General features: G+C 38.3%; 1 long non-coding RNA gene across 1 annotated transcript; it reads left to right on the top strand.

Annotated features, from left to right (window-relative positions):
* The first annotated feature begins 249 nt into the window (after positions 1-249).
* Positions 250-17503, top strand: LOC127522527 (uncharacterized). Its single transcript, XR_007932622.1, has 3 exons — positions 250-560; positions 641-959; positions 14910-17503. It is a non-coding gene; the product is annotated as an uncharacterized LOC127522527 (long non-coding RNA).
* The last annotated feature ends 803 nt before the right edge of the window (positions 17504-18306 follow it).

Raw genomic sequence — 18306 nt, forward strand, 5'->3', positions numbered from 1 at the left:
AGATCATGGGTTTGATTCCCAGAGAATGCATGAACTAATAAAGACATTTATTCATTTAATGTAATGTAAGTCACTTTCGATAAAAGCATCTGCCAAATGCATACATGTAAACGTAAAATGGCACGTAAACAATTTGGTCTGGCTGAAATTGTACCAATCCAATTTTTGTCGAATTAACAGACCTAAATATTGTGATTGTAGCTCAGCCTTGTCCAGAATTAATACACATGAATCTGACTACAATTGGCCTCGACACTGTACGCTTGTTTCGTAAGACAGAAGTGACGTGCCACAATTTTTCAATTACACTTTTTATTGTGTATACTTGGAGCCATTGTTGCTAGACTACGCAAAAGCTTACAATAGCTTGATTATACTGTGCATTTCTGATGCAACGGGAGTATATCTAAATGGATTTTATTTTTTTATTTTTTTTTACAATTCGTTAACCACAGCATTTGCAATAAAATGTCTCTTTCTCACCATCAGTGTAACCGCCAGCTGAGGTTCTAAGGTGAAAACTCATGAATACAAACATCAGTCTTCTCCTTTTCTTTCAGGTAGTACTTCATTTCAAGTCACTCTTTCTTACTTGCTCTTCTAGCAAAACTGGTGAAGTAAATGTAATGGACTTTGGCAGGGTTGTGTTGTCAGATCCCAGAGCTCCAAACAGTAGAAGGGGCAGCCAGAGGGGACGTGACCAGTGGGAGAGAGGTCTGGCTGGGTTAGCTGAACTATGCTTTGGCCTCCTTCAGCTGATGGAGCGGTTTCTTCCAGGTGCCACCAGTGGAGACTCGAGCCCTTCGGACATCTTCGACAAGGATTTTTCTAGAACGATGCAGGTGTAGAAATAGCCAGGTGTGAGCAGAGAGAGGAAGCAGTCTGTAGTTAACCAGCACCACTCCTCGGAACTCATCTAATGCTGCTGGGCCCAGAGAACTGCTCAGAATCACAACAAGGTATTGATCTATATTTCTCTCCAATTTATTTTGCTAGCCAGTTGTGGAGGTGAGAGGTGCTTCCGCTAGCTTTAGCTAACATTGGAATTCTTTCTCTTGATGTGCAAGGAAACCTGATGAGGTTTAAAAACAGATTGCAGTAAAACTATGAAAAGCAGTATTCTGTCTTAGTGCTTAAACAGCATTACAGTTAGTAATGCACACAGCACCATCCAAAGGATGATGTATAACAAAATACATAAAATAGAAATGCTGTAGTATTAGATTTGCAGGTGTTCAGTGGTCAACAAAGAAGTCCCCAGCTAACCAGGAACATTTTCAAAACTTTGGCTAACGTTCTGGCAAGGTTCATTCAAAATTATGAACAAATGTTCTTCCAGTGTTAAAAATAAAGGTTCCAAAAGAGGGTTTTTGAAGTGATGCCATAGAAGAAACATATTTGGTTCCTCAAAGAACCTTTTATTTAACAATTCTTTAAAGAACCAGCGTGAAGAACATTTTTATAATCTAAAGAACCTTTTTCCACTATAAAGAACCTTTTGTCCAATGGAAAGGCTCCATGGATGCTAAAGGTTCTTCATGGAACCATCAATGCCAATAAAGAACCTTTTTTTTATTTATTTTTGTTCAAAGTTATCTGTTTTTTTTGTTTGTTTGTTTTTGTGTTCTCAAAATGTTAGCACAAAAACATTATTTATACATCATTCAGCTCATTTGGCTTGGGCTATCAACCTGTAGCCCAAGGCTGGTTGCCCACTGAAGCTAAGCAGGGTTGAGCCTGGTTAGTACCTGTATGGAAGACCTCCTGGGAAAACAAAGTTGCTGCTGGAAGAGGTGTTAGTGAGGTCAGTAGGGGGTGCTCACCCTGTGGTCTGTGTGGGTCCTAATGCTCCAGTATAGTGATGGGGACACTATACTGTCAAAAAGCACTGGCCTTTCGGATGAGACGTTCATCGATGTTCAAAGTCCTGACTCTCTGTGGTCATTAAAAATCCCAGGATGTCCTTCAAAAAGAGTAGGTGTGTAACCTTGGCATCCTGACCAAATTTGCCCATTGGCCTCTTTCCATCATCGGCGGCCTACTTCTGATCATCCTCACATATATGTACTGATTGGCTTCATCACTCTGTCTCCTCTCCACCAATAAGCTGGTGTGTGGTGGGCGTTCTGACGCAATATTGCTGCCGTTGCATCATCTAGGTGGATGCTGCACATTGGTGGAGGTTGAGGAGATTCCCCCTTTCCATATGTAAAGCATTTTAAGTGCTATATAAATGTAACAAATTATTCATTGTTATTATTATTCATGGAACATTTTTTAAATATTGTAGTTAGACATGTGTGTAACATTCTTTTTAAATATTACTACTTGTTTCAGAATGTTCAGAATGTTTTAATGCACTTAACGGTCACATAACCAAGAAAAAATGTTTGTAAAACATTTTTTGGAAAAAAAAAAAATGATTTGAACATTCAGGGAATATTTTTTATAATTTAATGTGTTATTTCCATAATGAAATTAAAGAGGATAAACAATTCTACATAATGCTGGGTGTATATATCAATAGAAACTATCATTTACCATGTAAACATTTGCTAAAAGGGTTGTAGTATAATATAATGTAGTAACTATGATTCATCAGTGCATTTCATTTGCTTAAAAATGAATGTTTGTTATTAACTATATACTGTAGCTGAGCTTTCAAATTGGAAGCTTGGCATTAAGTCTAAGAGAAAGTGGAAATTCAGACTTTCTGATTTAAATGAAATGATGCATTAGTACTATAGACATTTAGCATATTTTTTTATAGTACTTTTGTTACACAATCCCCCTACAGCAACCTGGGGTCTTAAGGCTGACTACCTCCGTGTTACCAGCCCAGAATGGGATTGAGACATGCCGTGGGCTAAATTTAAACCCACATCTCCAACATGAACATTGTAGCTCAGTAGGTCTGGAGCATGCTAACCACTTGGCGGACATTAGGTCTCCTTGTCCCACTGGCATAGCACTGTTGAATGTGTTCGAATGGTTTTGTCACACAGTATATTTACATACTTTGCCCCAGATTTGCATGGGGATGTGTTTGTGTGTGTTCATGTGTGCTACAGGCATAGCTGAGTGGTAAATCTGAATGTGTCACACTAGCATGGAGCTCTGTGCATGTGTCCGTCTGTTATTGAGAAGTATGTCAGAAGGCCTTGTATATGTTCAGGCTGATCCATTCAACAGAGAGATTTACACTTCTGTCAGATGCTCTGTAGAGAGAGCCAGATGCTGTCTGAACAACCCGTCAGTCTCTTTGCCAGCCATCACTCTCTCTGTTTCTGATTTTCTGGACACTTTGGATACGTCTTTGTTTTTTCAGATCTTTTTTATTCTCTCATACTCATTTCCTCTTCCCTCAACAGGTGTTTTTTATTTTATTTAAATCTTCTCTTTTACCTTGTATCATTTCCATAGCTTTCATCAGCAGTTTTTAATTAAGTGTGTGATTTTGATTTTAATAAACTGACATTTTAATAATTAATTATATATATATGAGAGCAAGCAGTATGGCTAACAAATCAGTTGTTATCCATCGTGATGTGATCACATTAAGAAACACACACTCTCACAGCGAGTGAGGGGTTTACCTGCGACACAGCACTCAGGTTCGGCTTAATCAATGAGGCACTTTTGAATAAGTTTGAACAAGCATTAGCCGCAACACAAATATACACACACACACACACACTTAAATGCACCTGGTGGTGTGTGAGCTCTCCATGATACTCTGGAAAAGTGTGTGATCTTTGTAAACTCCTTCTCCTTTTGAAGTAATTGCGGGTTGATAAAGAAAAGAGACATTGATTTCTGGATGCAGAATTAGGATAATTGTGGTACGCGTAGAGACTTAATTGTGCAGCCATATGAGGGGGTTTATTATATAAGGACCACATGCAGATTGATGTTGTATTTGTTTACTATAAACGTGAGGGGTTGTCCTGGGCACTTTTGCTATAATTGCCAATTTTCCAATTGATTTAATTCAAGGAAACAACTGTTTCTTTATCCTTTAAAAATAGTAGGAGCTGTTATACAACAATGTAGTTTTTTTTTATAAGTTTGTGCATATATCTTTGATTTTCTTTGCATAAACAAAGAATAATATGTGCGTATATTCATAAAAGCATAGTTCTTGTGTTTGTGAATCAGGCAGAAAAGCAAATATGGCCTGCATGTTTTAAAAGTGGTTCAGGACAGTTGGTGAAGTCTCATGAATAGTAATTAGATGATGCACCTAACCGTAACCATTTAGCTATATATATATATATATATATATTTTTGTGTGCTTAAACGGTTTTCACGACTGCAAACTGCTCTGAAACTGCGAGCCTGTATAATGCTTGCAGCGCTCATATCTATTTAATGAAATCATACCTTTTTGAAGTTTAATAATAGCTGTTTCACATTTTTCCATCCTAAATTTAAGACCTCTTAAAAGCTAATTAAGACTTCATAAAAATGAGGGACTTTTTTATTCGCAGACGTACTCCTAAATACATTTTGCAGTTTGCACATGAAACTCCAGATGGCACAGGCTAATAGGTGCTTAACTCAACCTGTTTGCAATCACATCATTCTCTATAGGGCACAGCTGATTGGTTCCTGCTGTATTAGTAGCCAATGAGTTTGTGTGCTCAACCTTCAAATACTTGGTAAGCATTTGCCTTAGCCGTGCAGCGTGCTTTCAGAAACCCTCCACCTTCCCCAGCTCCACCTGTATCTGCAACGGGTAATTCATGTACGCTGTATTGTACAGGGGCAGCATGTCTTATTTGTTCAATGCAGCGTGACATTTATGTATTAGCAGTAGCAAGTCCTGTACTTGCTCTTCAGCAGCAATAAACAACAGCAGCAGCAGCGTAGCAGATCTAATCCACCAAGACCAAATATATCAACACTGTCATACCTATTATCATGCCAAACACTCCAAGAGTTGTCATGACAGAGCTAGTTTTCAGTTGCAAATGTGACTGAAATGCTTGTGCTATCGTGCCCTCTTATGTATAGATAAATTTTTTGCAAAAATGTAGGTAGAGGCATATTTTTCCAATGAGCCGTGGTTCTACGAAGGTCTATCAAGCATCATTTCCTTTCTCAAACCTGCTATGTTCCTATTTTCCTCATTCTCCTATTTTCTGCCTTTCATTAGGATCTCTGGAGCATTCGCTATTACTTTGAACAGACTCCCACTAACAACAGAGGTGGTGGTCCATTTACGCGAAGTGGATTTGTTGTGATGCCCTTGCGTTGAAACTGCTTGTTTAAAGAAAAAAGTTTATAAGAACAGCATTAATGCGCCACAGAGCGAGCGACTTGATGGAAGCCTGCTCTAAAAAATGAAAGCAGGAAGTGAAACGCTGTCAACACTCTCCCATGACGCCCCTGTCACATCAAGCCCACATTAACTGACAACGTTGCTGTTTTAGAGAAGAGCTATTTCAAACAAGAGCATCTCTCCAGAGGAGCCCTTTCTTTAAACCACTGAACAAGTACAAACAGCACAGTTACAGACTGTTGAGAACAAGAGAAAAGAGAGAGAGGGAGAAATACATGAGATGAAGCCCTAGTTGTAGATATAGGAGCCTCATGATTGTCTATTTTTGTTCTGTGTGGACTGGCACTTCTGTATGATATTTAGCTGACAGTGCTAATGCTATTGAGACACTTAGCGCAACAAAGATTTCAATTGCTGTCCAAATATCAAAACACTGAAACCAGGAAAAAGTTTCGATTGAATTTGGATTGATTTGATATCAAGTTTCACACTCTGAATCAGAGTGTAATTTAGAAAAAACTGTCTTTCACAGGACAGATCTAAGGCTACGTTCACAAAGCAGCAGATTGAGGTGCTAAATATGGTTACGTTCAAACAAAGTTTGGCTTTTAACAATAATACTAATCACATTATACAGTATAACCAAATTGACTTTCTTTTCAAGACATTTTCCAGACACAGGATCTGTGGGGACAATACACTTCAGCCCAGTTATACCACACGCATGTCTCTCGATTGCGAATGTGTCTGGTATTGACTGCACTTTTAGGTGAATCCACTAGGTGGCAACACTCACAGTTTGCAATGTGCTGCAAAGTAGTCGAAAAAAAAAAGGGAAAAGGCCAGTTAAAACAATAGAAGACAAATGTGAAAACAACAGCAATGGACATGCATCCAAGGTCACAAAGTGAATATAATGTTACACTTTATTTCAATGGTCCACTTTAGACATTCTACTAACTATAAGTAATTTTGCAACTACATGTCAACTAACTCTCATTAGAGTATTAGTAGACTGAATTAGACTGTTAGGGTAGGGTTAGGTTTTTGGGTTAATAGAATAAGTTACTTGTAGTCAGTAGAATATCAAAATAAAGTGTTAGCAGATAGTTCACCCAGTTAGTTCACCCAAAAATGAAAATTCTGTCATTACTTACCTAGTTACCTAGTCTTTTGGGTGTGGAACGACATGAGGGTGAGTAATAAATGACAGAATTTTCATTTTTGGGTGAACTACCCTTTAAACAGATAATCTACTAATATTCTAATGAGAGTTAGTTTGATATGTAGAGTAGTTGCAAAGCAACTTAGAGTTAGCAGAATGTCTAAAGTGGACCATCGGAAAAAAGATAACATTGTTGAGTTGTTATATATATATATATATATATATTTCTATTATTTTATTAAATTGAGTTTAGCTTTAACCTAATTATTTTGAGCCTGGTCTCATTAGAAAAACGTACCCGTGGGAACGTTTTCGCGAGTCACAAAATACGTACCAATACGTATATATCACTGCAGCTTAATGTGAAATGTTCGCTGAGTGGCGCTAAAAGCATGTTAATTTTTTTGCCGGAACAGATAAACGCGAATATGGTACATTTTTATGACATCGGTTTTTATACGAACACCACAGTTCTGATTTGAAATTTTGTCCGGTGAGTGGCGCTAAAAGTGTAGCGCTCCATTATTTTTTTTTAAATAACGTACCACCAACACTACACCTAAACCTACCCAACAGCTTGTTTTGATCTCTTTTACCGTGACTCGTTTTTCCCCGGATTCGTACCCAAGGCTTCTTCGTCCTAAGTCCGACTCCGTATCAGCTGAGCTACCGAACAAGCTTGTCCTGTCAGAAGAGCGAAACATATGGAGCTGGTTAAGCGATGCAAAGTCCAAAATATATTCGTCTACAAATCGTGTACTTTGGTAAAAAGTCATAACATAAAAGTCATTGAAATCATAACATAATATTGTGCAAGGAGACGTAAAAAGTCTTTATTAATCCATAATCTGACCCTGTAATCGTAACTGTGTATGAAAACGATTAAAAGTGCTTGCTGTTTTACTGTCTCTAGTGTTCATTTCTGTCGGAAACTGCAGCGATATGTACGTATTGATACGTATTTTTGCGACAGCGTTCCCACAGGTAGCCTACGTCTTTCCATGAGACCAGGTTGTTTATTTCATACAGTTTTAATATTTTGGGCTGATAAAGTGACGCTTACTGGTATAATTTACTGTTGAATTTCTCAGCCAGCACAGTCTAGTGTTATAGCTATCTGGTGGTAGGCTATTTTATGTTTAATGTAGGTTCTAAGTTTTATAATAGATAAGTTAGTTATAACCATAACTAAAATTTATTTGTGCCCATTTTTTAATTTTAGTTCATTTATTGAATGCATTTTAGTTTAGTTTCATTTGTCTCCAGTTGTGCTGTCATCTGCAGGTCAGGTGAAGAACCATAAAGTGAGTTTTTGGTCAATGGAGTATACTCAGAAAAGCTACAATGCGCGGTCATGCACAAGATGTAACAGCGGGCAGAAAAAACGAAGCATAGTCTCAAGAGACCCAATTCCAGTAATGTCTCAACTGTGACAAATATGTTATATTTTGCATTTGCACAGTACCAATATTTGGAAGACCTTTGAAAACATTGCTTTATTTGGCATCCGAGAGGACAACAATAGTCTGAAGTTTGTCGATGGAAACTGGCATGATGCTTGAGTAATCTTGGCTGAGATGGACCTCACAGTCTATTATAAACCTTTTAATGCTAAATGTACTTCAGTGATGCAAGCCATAAATTGACTAAGCGCAGCTTTCTTTAGGGCCTTGTATGAGGTGATTTTAAAATGGCATTAGCAGTCTTTTTTCGTTTTTTTTTTCTGCAGGATTCTGAATAATATACCTCACACTTATTGCTAGCTTGATACATTATCTTGTTAGACAAGGCATTTCAGAAAATGCCACGGAAGGGGCATAACTTTCTTTGAGAATGACAGGCGTTCCAATTCTGCAGGGTTCTGTGGGCAGATTCAGTGTGGACCTGGGCATTATCTAACACAAACACTCTTCAGTCAGTGTGGTGTGGTTAGTGCGTTCACCACCCAGACAGATCAATACATGCTTGCGTTTGATGCACCTGTAACAGACTTGTTAGTTGGCTCCTGGCTAATGTACTGCGCTTCTCAACTCCTCTGGTAGACGGTGGGTGAAAACACTGGTCCAGCGCTGGCAGCCTTGAGTAATAATGTGTTTACAAGTCAGTGCATGTTCACTATACTCCCCCAACACCCTTTGATTCATTATTAACAAGTACAATGACTCATAAGTAATTAAGTCCTATTCTTAGTGCTGGTTCATTGTTTAGTGTTTAGTTTGCCGTATTGTCACGATGATAGCTTTGCAATGGTTTTGTTTAGTTGTTTTAACCAAAGAAATTACTTGGATGGTAATTATGTTATTATGAAACAAAGTTGAAATTAATTCATAAAATTAAACCCAGGAAGGGAACTGGCATCTTTGAGAAGTGAGACATTTTATGTTTACCTGCTCCTGGTTTCATAGTACAATACTCTTAAATCCTTTCTTGGAACTGAGCCACAGCAAGAGCACTTAAGGGATTAGTTCACCATAAAACTGAAAATTCGGTCATTTACTCTCCCTCATGTCATTCCAAACCCGTATGACTTTCTTTTTTTGGTGGAAAACCAAAGGAAATCTGAAGACTCTGCTGTTCTTTATTTTCCAAACTAAGGCTTTTAAGCTTAAAATGTTTCATAAAAAATTATTTAAAAGTCCATATGACTTGTGAGACCATTCAGTAGCTTTGTGTGAGAGACCGAACCAGACCAAACAGACCGAAACTCCTTTGTAAAATTTGCTGATAATAGTCTACTCTTGCCAAGATTGAATCAGTGAAAGGGTTTGTTCACCCAAAAATGAAAATATGTCATTAAATACTCACCCTCATGTCGTTCCACACCCATAAGACCTTCGTTCATCTTCATCATTTAGAACCCAAATTAAGATATTGTTGATTAAATCCGATGGCTCAGTGAGGCCTCCATTGCCAGCAAGATAATTAACACTTTCAGAAAACAATTTAAAACAGTTCATGTGACTACAGTGGTTCAACCTATATATATATAATATTATAAAGCGATGAGAATACTTTTTGTGCGCCAAAAAAAAAAAAAAAAGACTTTTCAAAAATATCTAGTGATGGCTGATTTCAAAACACTGCTTCATGAGGCTTTACGAATCTTTTGTTTAGAATCAGTGGTTTGGAGCACCAAAGTCACATGATTTCAGTAAACGAGGCTTCATTACGTCATAAGTGTTTCGGTATTTCAATAGTTCACGTGATTTTGGCAGTTTGATACGTAATCCGAACCACTGATTCGAAACAAAAGATTTGAAATCAGCCATCACTATATATTGTTGAAAAGTCGTTATTTTGTTTTTTTGGCACACAAAAAGTATTCTTGTCGCTTTATAGTATTAAGGTTGAACCATTGTTGTCACATGAACTGTTTTAAATATGTTTTTAGTACCTTTCTGGGCATCTGAAAGTGTTAATTGTCTTGCTGGCAATAGAGGCCTCACTGAGCCATCGGATTTTATCAAAAATATCTTAATTTGTGTTCCAGTGATGAACGAAGGTCTTACGGGTGTGGAACGATATGAGGGTGAGTAATTTATGACATAATTTTAATTTTTGGGTGATCTAACCCTTTAATTGAACTTGAGAATTGAATCGGTCTGATTTGTGAACAAACAATTCATGTTGGTCTTGTGATTCAGTTGATTCATTAAAAAGATCCAACTCAAAAGAATGATTAATTCAGCAATCAAACAGTATTTCTTTCATGAACATGCCAAGGAGAGTTGATTATATAATAATGACTTAATTTTCAGTCTGTTTCTCACAAAAGACTTGAAATGTAGCGCAAAAGTCACCATTTTCATCATACTTTTATGGTATTTCATTGTTTGTTCTTTGTAATTGCATGGGAAACTATCTTCAAAACATCTCCTTTTGTTTTCCATGGAAGAAAAATTATATCAGGGTGAATAAACGATGACAGAATTGACATTTTTGAGTGAACTATCCCTTTAAGTACTTATGTAGGGTATTAATGTGGTTTCAAATCTAAAGCAAAATGTAAAAATGCTTTTCTAGCCCAATTTGGCTTGCCTTTGTTCCCGAATCAGCAGAACACCATCATGACATCTTACACTATCTATTTCAGTCATCATAAACCCAAACAGTAATTGCATATTCAAATCTTGTTAAGAGGTTTATCTGATTTCATGTCTTTTTCTATTGTTTTGTTTCAAACCCCTCCCATACCAAGATGAAGCCCCAAGATACAAGGGATTATCACTTGCTATCAGATGAAGAACTATGGCAACACACACACAAAACCCTTCAGATAACACTGTAAGCCAAAAAATCACACACACACAAACAATATTGTAAAAGCAGAGATGTTAAGCAAGCGATCAAAAATGAACATCCTAATCTTCTCAGCATCTTTGGCAATCTGTCGCTCTCCTGTAAACACAGACCTCTCATCACTTTGTTTTTGGATTGATGTTTTCAGGGCAGTTGCGAACAGACACTTGATTTGATCTCAATCTGTTGGTGGAGACCTTTGCTTCTCATGTGAGGGTGGATGGAGGTGGCTCATCAGAGACGATCTCCCGTGACCCTCTTTTGAAATCAGGCTAAATCAGCAGACCCGATTCGTTGGCGTAATCTTCTCACTAGCCTTAGCGCTTTGTAAAATTGGAGCATAACAAGCTTTTCTGTTAATACCCTGTGAGAATGTCTTCTCTTTCTTGGAAGCGGCGCCAAAGTTCTAATAAGATATCATTGATGTTATTCATTCTGTTTGGGTTGTTTGGATCCATTTTGCTCTTTCTTTGGACTCATTCCAGGTAAATAAATGCAGACAAGAAAGCAAATAAGCATTTAATTTATCTCTATCCCCTAAAGACAGAAAATTCCTCTCGCATACTCATCTCTCTCTCTCTCTCTCTCTCTCTCTCTCTCTCTCTCTCTCTCTCTCTCGCTAGCTCTCTCGCTTATACTCATCTGATGCCACTCTTCTCCATTTCTTTTTGTCATCCGAAATGATCCTTGTTTGTGAACGTTTTCACATTTGACGTTGTTGCTGTTATTACTTTTCTTTTTTTTTTCCACTTAATTTTTTCCTGTTGTCACCCGGGTGTCTTCTGGGACTCAGCCACATATGCTCCCAAATAGATTTTAATTACGATCGCACTGTGTGCTTTGTCTGGGCACTGTGATTAATAAGGAAGGAATCAGGGCCTAATTGTTCATGCGGGCGGATGAGCATGCCAGAGATGGAGAAGAGGGGTTGAGGGAGGTTGTTGTCCGCAGTGACCGGTGTCCCAGAGGGCTCCACTTGGCATCATGTTCCTGTGGAAATTGGATTTGTTAGTCGACGGCGGCTGTCCGCCATAGAAATGTGTGGCTGCTTCCCTCCTCATAGCTGGCAAATCAAGTTTTCATCAGCAGGAAAGGATGTAGTCGCACCATCCTCTCATAAATCCTTCCATGTTTTCATTGAGAAGTGCTGAGGGGTGGGGGATCTGTGTTTCTGGGACAGTTAGCGTTCATGTGGAGTAATTACTGGAGTGTTTCTGCTGTGTGTAACTGGGAAGCTGGAATTTTGGCTCTGAAGCTTCTATATAGTTTCAACGTATTTTTAATAGTCCATATAAGAGAGAAAGTTTTACAGGTTTGGAATGATGAGGGTGAGGATATTTTCATTTTTAGGAGAACTTGTCATAGGGGTCATTCACACAAAGTTTTTTTTTTTTTTTTCCACCTTAAAAAAATGTGAGATGCAAGACATTGGAATGAAAAATATAAGGTCTAGCTCGTTTTTTTTTTTTTTTTTTTTAACAAAAGTTCTTTTAAATTGAGTGCTGGGTTTACAAAACTCTGTATCTGTTTTCCAATTAAGAGGCTACATCCATACGCAGACTTCAAAGGACACGTCTTCGAAGTCCACTAAGGTCGAACCGAGCGTTGTTAAACGCCTAGCAACTGACAGCTGTCGTTGACGAGTCCAAAAGTCCAGTAAAGTTTGTACTGGACATTTTTGAAAGTTATGTACATAATAAAGAATATAAATGACCTATAAAATTGCATTTTAGTAAGATATGTCAACATTTGAACTGGTTTAAAGTTTTTTTGTACGTTTCTATCATGGGATATTTGAGCAAGTTGGAAACCAATAAATGTAATCTGGGATTTTCTCTCAAAAAATCCAGTCTTTATCGGCACACAATGAATCATGGGATAGGCTAGGCTCTGAAGGATCAACTCCAAAATGGAACCCTAGTCCCTTTGCAGTCTTCCTTCGAGTCCAGTGCCGCTTAATGACGTAATGCCGCTTTGACTGTCAGGTAGAATTCCTGCTGCAAAGCTCACTTCAGTGCGGGCTCGGCAAAAGTGTGCATCAAGGGCGCATATATGCTACAGAGGGAAAGGGGGCAAAGGGGGTGCATCCTTCTGAAACCTAAAATGACAAATGGGACACTCTACTACAGTCTTGTGAACTTATCCGACACGTGGCGGCCATTTTAAGTCCACAAATGCACATAAAGGCTGAATCCTAAATGGCACCCTAAACCCTCACGGTCTTCCTCTGAGTCTGCACATTCGTGACGTAATGCCACTTTGACTGCTGGGTAAAGTCCTCTGCGTAGCTCGCGAACTTGCGGGCTCAGCTGAAGTGCACATCGAGGGCGCATAGCGGCCGCAAAGGGGGTGCTCACGAGCACCCAACTGAAACCTAAAACAATGAATGGGACACCCTACGGTCTCGTGGACGCGCGCACACGGCAGCCATTGTAAGTCCACAAGACTGAATGTGCATAGAAGTGTGCCATTTGGGATTCAGCCAAAGTGTGCCATTTGGGACAGGGCAGTTCTGTCCTTCGTGGCCCGGGAAATGAAGGACGCATTTTTTAGGCCTTCGAATTGGGACAGCTTTTGTTGCGCCACTGTGACTCATTTGGCCTTTGAATGCAGCCTTTGACGGATACTGAATTGGGACACAACTTGTGTTGTGGACGAGATGCTGTGACATGTAAGTGCAGTAGTCTAACACTTTCGTCTAGCTTTATTACGTAGAAAAACAACATAAAGGCAAAAACGCATTCTGTGTGTCAACAGCCCCTTATTAATGACCGTACCAGTTTAACCTAAACTGAATTGTGCGTGGTTGGTATATAAGGCAGAGGTTTTTCCACTAAAATCCTGTGTATGATCAACAGTGGCTCAACAGTTTTCAGATCTGAATTCACCTCTTTGTGTATTGAACCTTGCATTTCTGCTGATAAATGTCTTATTTGTGGTTTAAAATGTTAAATGTAGAGAGAGACAAATGTAGAGATTTTTTTTTTTTTTTAAAACCTGCTCTGTTTCAAATAAATTTGTGTTAAAATGAAATAAGTTTTTTTTCCTCACGCTTACTGAATTTATAGGTTGTGTTGTGATTTTTCAACCTTTTGAAAAGCCTGCAAAGAAAATTTCTCAGGAGCTAATGTCTATTCATTTTCCTAAAGACTCAAAAGAACAGTCTAATAGTGTCACCATCAGTGCTTTTATGTATGCAAGATTCTTCTCTGAATAACCATTAAATTCTCCTACTACCACTGGCTAAACAAAGTGTAACATATTGATTACATGTATGTTTAGAAAAATACAAATCTGTCTGATGCTTCAGTGACTCCTGGGCCTGAAAAGGATGGCTGAGAAAAGGTAGAAATCCTGTGAATATCTAGATTACCCTTGGCAAAGACTTGAAAAAAAAAAAAAAAAAAAAAAAAACCTATGCAATGAAAAGAAGAAAAAAAAAAAAAACTAAAATCTATGACAGATGGCTTGCTACTCAAACTCTGTTTTGGACTCGACTCTCAGTACACACACTGTGAAACAGAGCAAGATGATAATTAGATGAGGGAGATAAATAAAGCTCATCTTTTGTGAGATGACTATGTTGCTCGCCGCTGCTATCCCAGAATTCTATGCTCTCCCGCCATGCCTCTCAAAGGAAATATAGAACAATAATGGACACACACAGCAGAGGAACTCTGATGGCAGACGGAACAGAGGCTAATGCGCGGTTCACGTGCTCCTCTGTTCTGCTGATGTATAAGCTCAGTGTGAAGTCATACCTTCATTACTGAAGTGCAGAGTTCATGGAGCTGAAGCAAGGAGTGTGATGGCTCCAAACAATGCTGGCCTGTGTATGTGTGTGTGCATTTGTACATGAGAGTAGGTCTGAGTTTAGAAATCTTCAGTAAGACACCATCAGTGTGAGGAGCAGAAGTAGTGATGCAACTTTTCACACAAAAATAAAACTTCTGTCGTCATTTACTCACCCTTGTGTTGTTCCATCCCTATACGACTTTATTGTGAAACCCTGTTTCTTCCACAGAGTTAAACAGGTTATTGTGATATAAAGTGTAAAATGTGAAATAAAGTCAAATAGTGAGATTTAAAGCTGCATTTTTGAGAGATAGTCACATTGTGTGATTTGCAATTTTTAGATTTTTTTTTTTTTCTTTCTTTCAGGCAGTCCACTTTCTTCTATAGAACACAAAAGGTGATGAAGAGATGAAATTGAAGAGTTAAAGACCCATTATGACTCTTGGCATGGTGGCATTCCAACTTCTCAGTCCTGGGACAATAGCAATAAACAGCACAATGTATTCATGGCATCCCTTATTGATGGAAGTATTTCGCATGAATGTGTATTTCTCATGTTTTATTCAACCTTCAGGAGCTGTTGTAAGAGTTTCACTGTGCATTATTTGTTTGAGAAAAATGTAAGCAAGGCCAAAACCTCTTGATCATTCAGAAATGGAAAGCAGAGAGGCTATAAACGCACAATATTTGGCTGTATGTGAAGGTTAAACATTTTTTATATTGGGTATAATTACAGTAAAGCCCAGAAAATATGTCAGAAATATTATAGGCTAACATTCAAAAACTGAATTTTAGAATTTTATATTAATATAAAAACAACATAGGCTATGGTATTTATTCTCAGTAATTTCAGTAATAAAAATAAAAAGTTTAGGATCTTTCAAAGGATCAGAGAGGCTATAAACAGAAAATATTTGCCTGTATGTGAAAGCTAAACATTTTCGAATTGAATATGATTACAGTAAAACTCTGGGATGAAGCAACTATATCAGAAATATTAAATGCTAACATTCAAAAACAGCATTTCTTAAATTTTATATTAAATTAATAAAAAACAACATTAGTAACACTATTTTAGTGTCCTTGTTACATGTGTTACATGTACTTACTATGGTAGTAACAGTAAATTATACATAATTACATGCAACTAACCCTTACCCTATAGTAAGTACATGTTAATTAATATTACTCAGTACTTAAAGGCACAATATGTAGTTTTTCGCCGCTAGAGGTCGCCTATTCAAAACAAAGGCGTAGCTTGATGATGTCTAGATTCATGGGAATCATGGGAGATGTCTTTACCTCACAGCCAGGGGAAAAGAATCATGTTCATGGATGAGATTACTGTAGTGTGAAGCAAAGTAGGGCTGAATGCTGTGCGAGCAAAAACGAGGCCGCTGAAGCGATTGCTAATGAGAGACGAGCGCAACACGCCTCAAAAGCAGCGGAACTTTTAGTATGCCGCAGTCGCCGCCTCAGCTTCTTCCGGTCAAGCGTATGTGGGGTAACGCAGCGCTGTTTTTTATCATATTAAGGCAGGAACAAAGTTCGTCGGCCGACTAAGTTTTCTCAGTGTGTTCCACACCGTCGGCTGAAGTTGGTCCTCATCGACATGTCAAATCGGCGTCGGAGCTCGTCAGACTGTCGGGCCATCTGATCATTCTGATTGGCTGTTCAGCTACTGCCACCTGCTGGTACGGAAAGGCACAGAACGGACGTGCTACTTGGTCGTCGGCTGTCAAGCGTCGGTTCGGTGTGTCAGGGCAACTTTGGACCCAGACGCTGCCGACGTGAGCTAACCCCACAGTCTGCTTTCATCGCCACTAGTTCGTCGGTGTCGGCTTAGTGTGTTCCTGCCTTTAGATACATTTGAGTGTGTTTAAAATTATGTTATAACATTACTCTGTGCGTTCGCTCAGCGGCTACTATGAGACGCTTATTGCACATTGCAGTAAGCTAGATCGATATTAGAATATCATATCGCTATAAACAAAAAAAACGAGATTCAAACAATAAGACTAAACGTGTTGAGCTATATAACAATGATTAGTTTTCTGTCTATAAATGTATCCAAACAGTTGTTCCCTTGTCTAATAAAACATATAATATATTTAAGTGTCTTTGGTGTTTCCATGGTTTTTATTAAATAAAACTGGAAATCGAAGCTAACACAGGAATGATGTCCTTGATAGGCGATGCACGGACACGGTCCTTGTCCTGGTTAAAATTGCTTATTTCTCTGGTTTTAAACATTCTTGGAAACATCTGGGATAATGTAAGTACACAAGTCAACAAAATATATAACACTGTTCTAGTGGTTTTTGGATATTTTAATCCAAAAATCTTACATATTGTGCCTTTAATTGTATAATTACACTTTAACAAGGACACCTTAAAATAAAGTGTAACCATTTTTTTTTCTTCTGTAGTTTCAGTAATATAAGATATTTAAAAGGATCTGTGTGGTCCTTATGTTCAGTAGTATTCCATGACATCAGTTCTTTTTTTTTGTTGTTTTTTCAGTTTAAAATACAATTCCAGTGTATGAAATTCTGTGAAAATTATGTCTCATGAGATCCATTATGTTCTAGAAAACCTTGGCATGTCTCTGCATGTCTTTGCACATCTGTGTTAAGATTTAATGAAGGGTTGACATTGAAGGGATTGCAATATTGCAGAAACATTAAAGCAGAGCTGTCTGGATGAACCTGTTCTCTTCACGTTGACCATCAGCCTACATATTGTCACTGATGGTATTTGTATGTACAATTTCAAGGTCTTTTAGTGAAAAGATGGTGATGGAGGAATGTAGCATGACAGATATGGAACTTGAGCGCTTTAAACAAAAAGATATTGTTTCATATGGTGGCAGGGGGCAAGTTTTTCCAAGACCCTATAAAAGCATAAATTGCTATCTATGGCTCTTAGTTGTATATGTTTATTAATCATGAGACCATCGGTAAGTGTACGCTTAAAAGTTGAAAAAAAATAAACTTGATATACACATTTAAATTTCTCTGTGAATGGACCAAGGATATGGATAATTCAGGGTATATAATAACAAAGTTTTAATTTTCAGATGAACAATTGACCATGAAACGTCATACATGCAATCGGTTACTTCATTTTTGCATCAATACTGGATCCACCCATTTTCTTCACCTTGTGCATTAGAATGGTCTCCATGGTTCTCGTAATAACTAATTAAACCATCCTTTGACCTTCCAAATACTACTGCGCACAGTGAAATTTGATCATAAGTCTGACGCCAACCCCCTATGTCCAAAAGTCCATTAATTACCCCGTAGCTTTTCTCCCCAGCCCAGAGGAAGGTGACATAGTTTAGCTCTCCTGCTAGGCCCTGCTTTGAATTAAGTCTTTGGGAAGACCTTGCAGATCCCTCTCGCCATATTGCAATTAATCAAACAGTGTTAATTATCTCATTATGAACCAGAGATGGATGTCTACGCCACATTGGAGGGTGAGCGGAAAGAGCGAGAGACACAGGGGGCACGAGTGTGTATACAAGAGAGAAAGATAGAACGAGAATGCCATGGAGAGATGGAGACATGAGAATAAGTTCTATTTGAAGCATTGCAGATACATGTTATTCTTTAATGCATTTGGCTGGGGACGTGGTGCCGTGTCCAGAGTGGAAGTGATGTCATCAGCACGAGCAGACTGATCCGCTTCTCTAGTTTCATTGCCACAAGCCGCAAGAGATCCCTCATCATCATCCTCACAGCATGCTCTCGTTCTTCTC

Source organism: Ctenopharyngodon idella, chromosome 11 (genome assembly GCF_019924925.1).
Source record: "Ctenopharyngodon idella isolate HZGC_01 chromosome 11, HZGC01, whole genome shotgun sequence".
NCBI classification, from domain to species: Eukaryota; Metazoa; Chordata; class Actinopteri; order Cypriniformes; family Xenocyprididae; genus Ctenopharyngodon; species Ctenopharyngodon idella.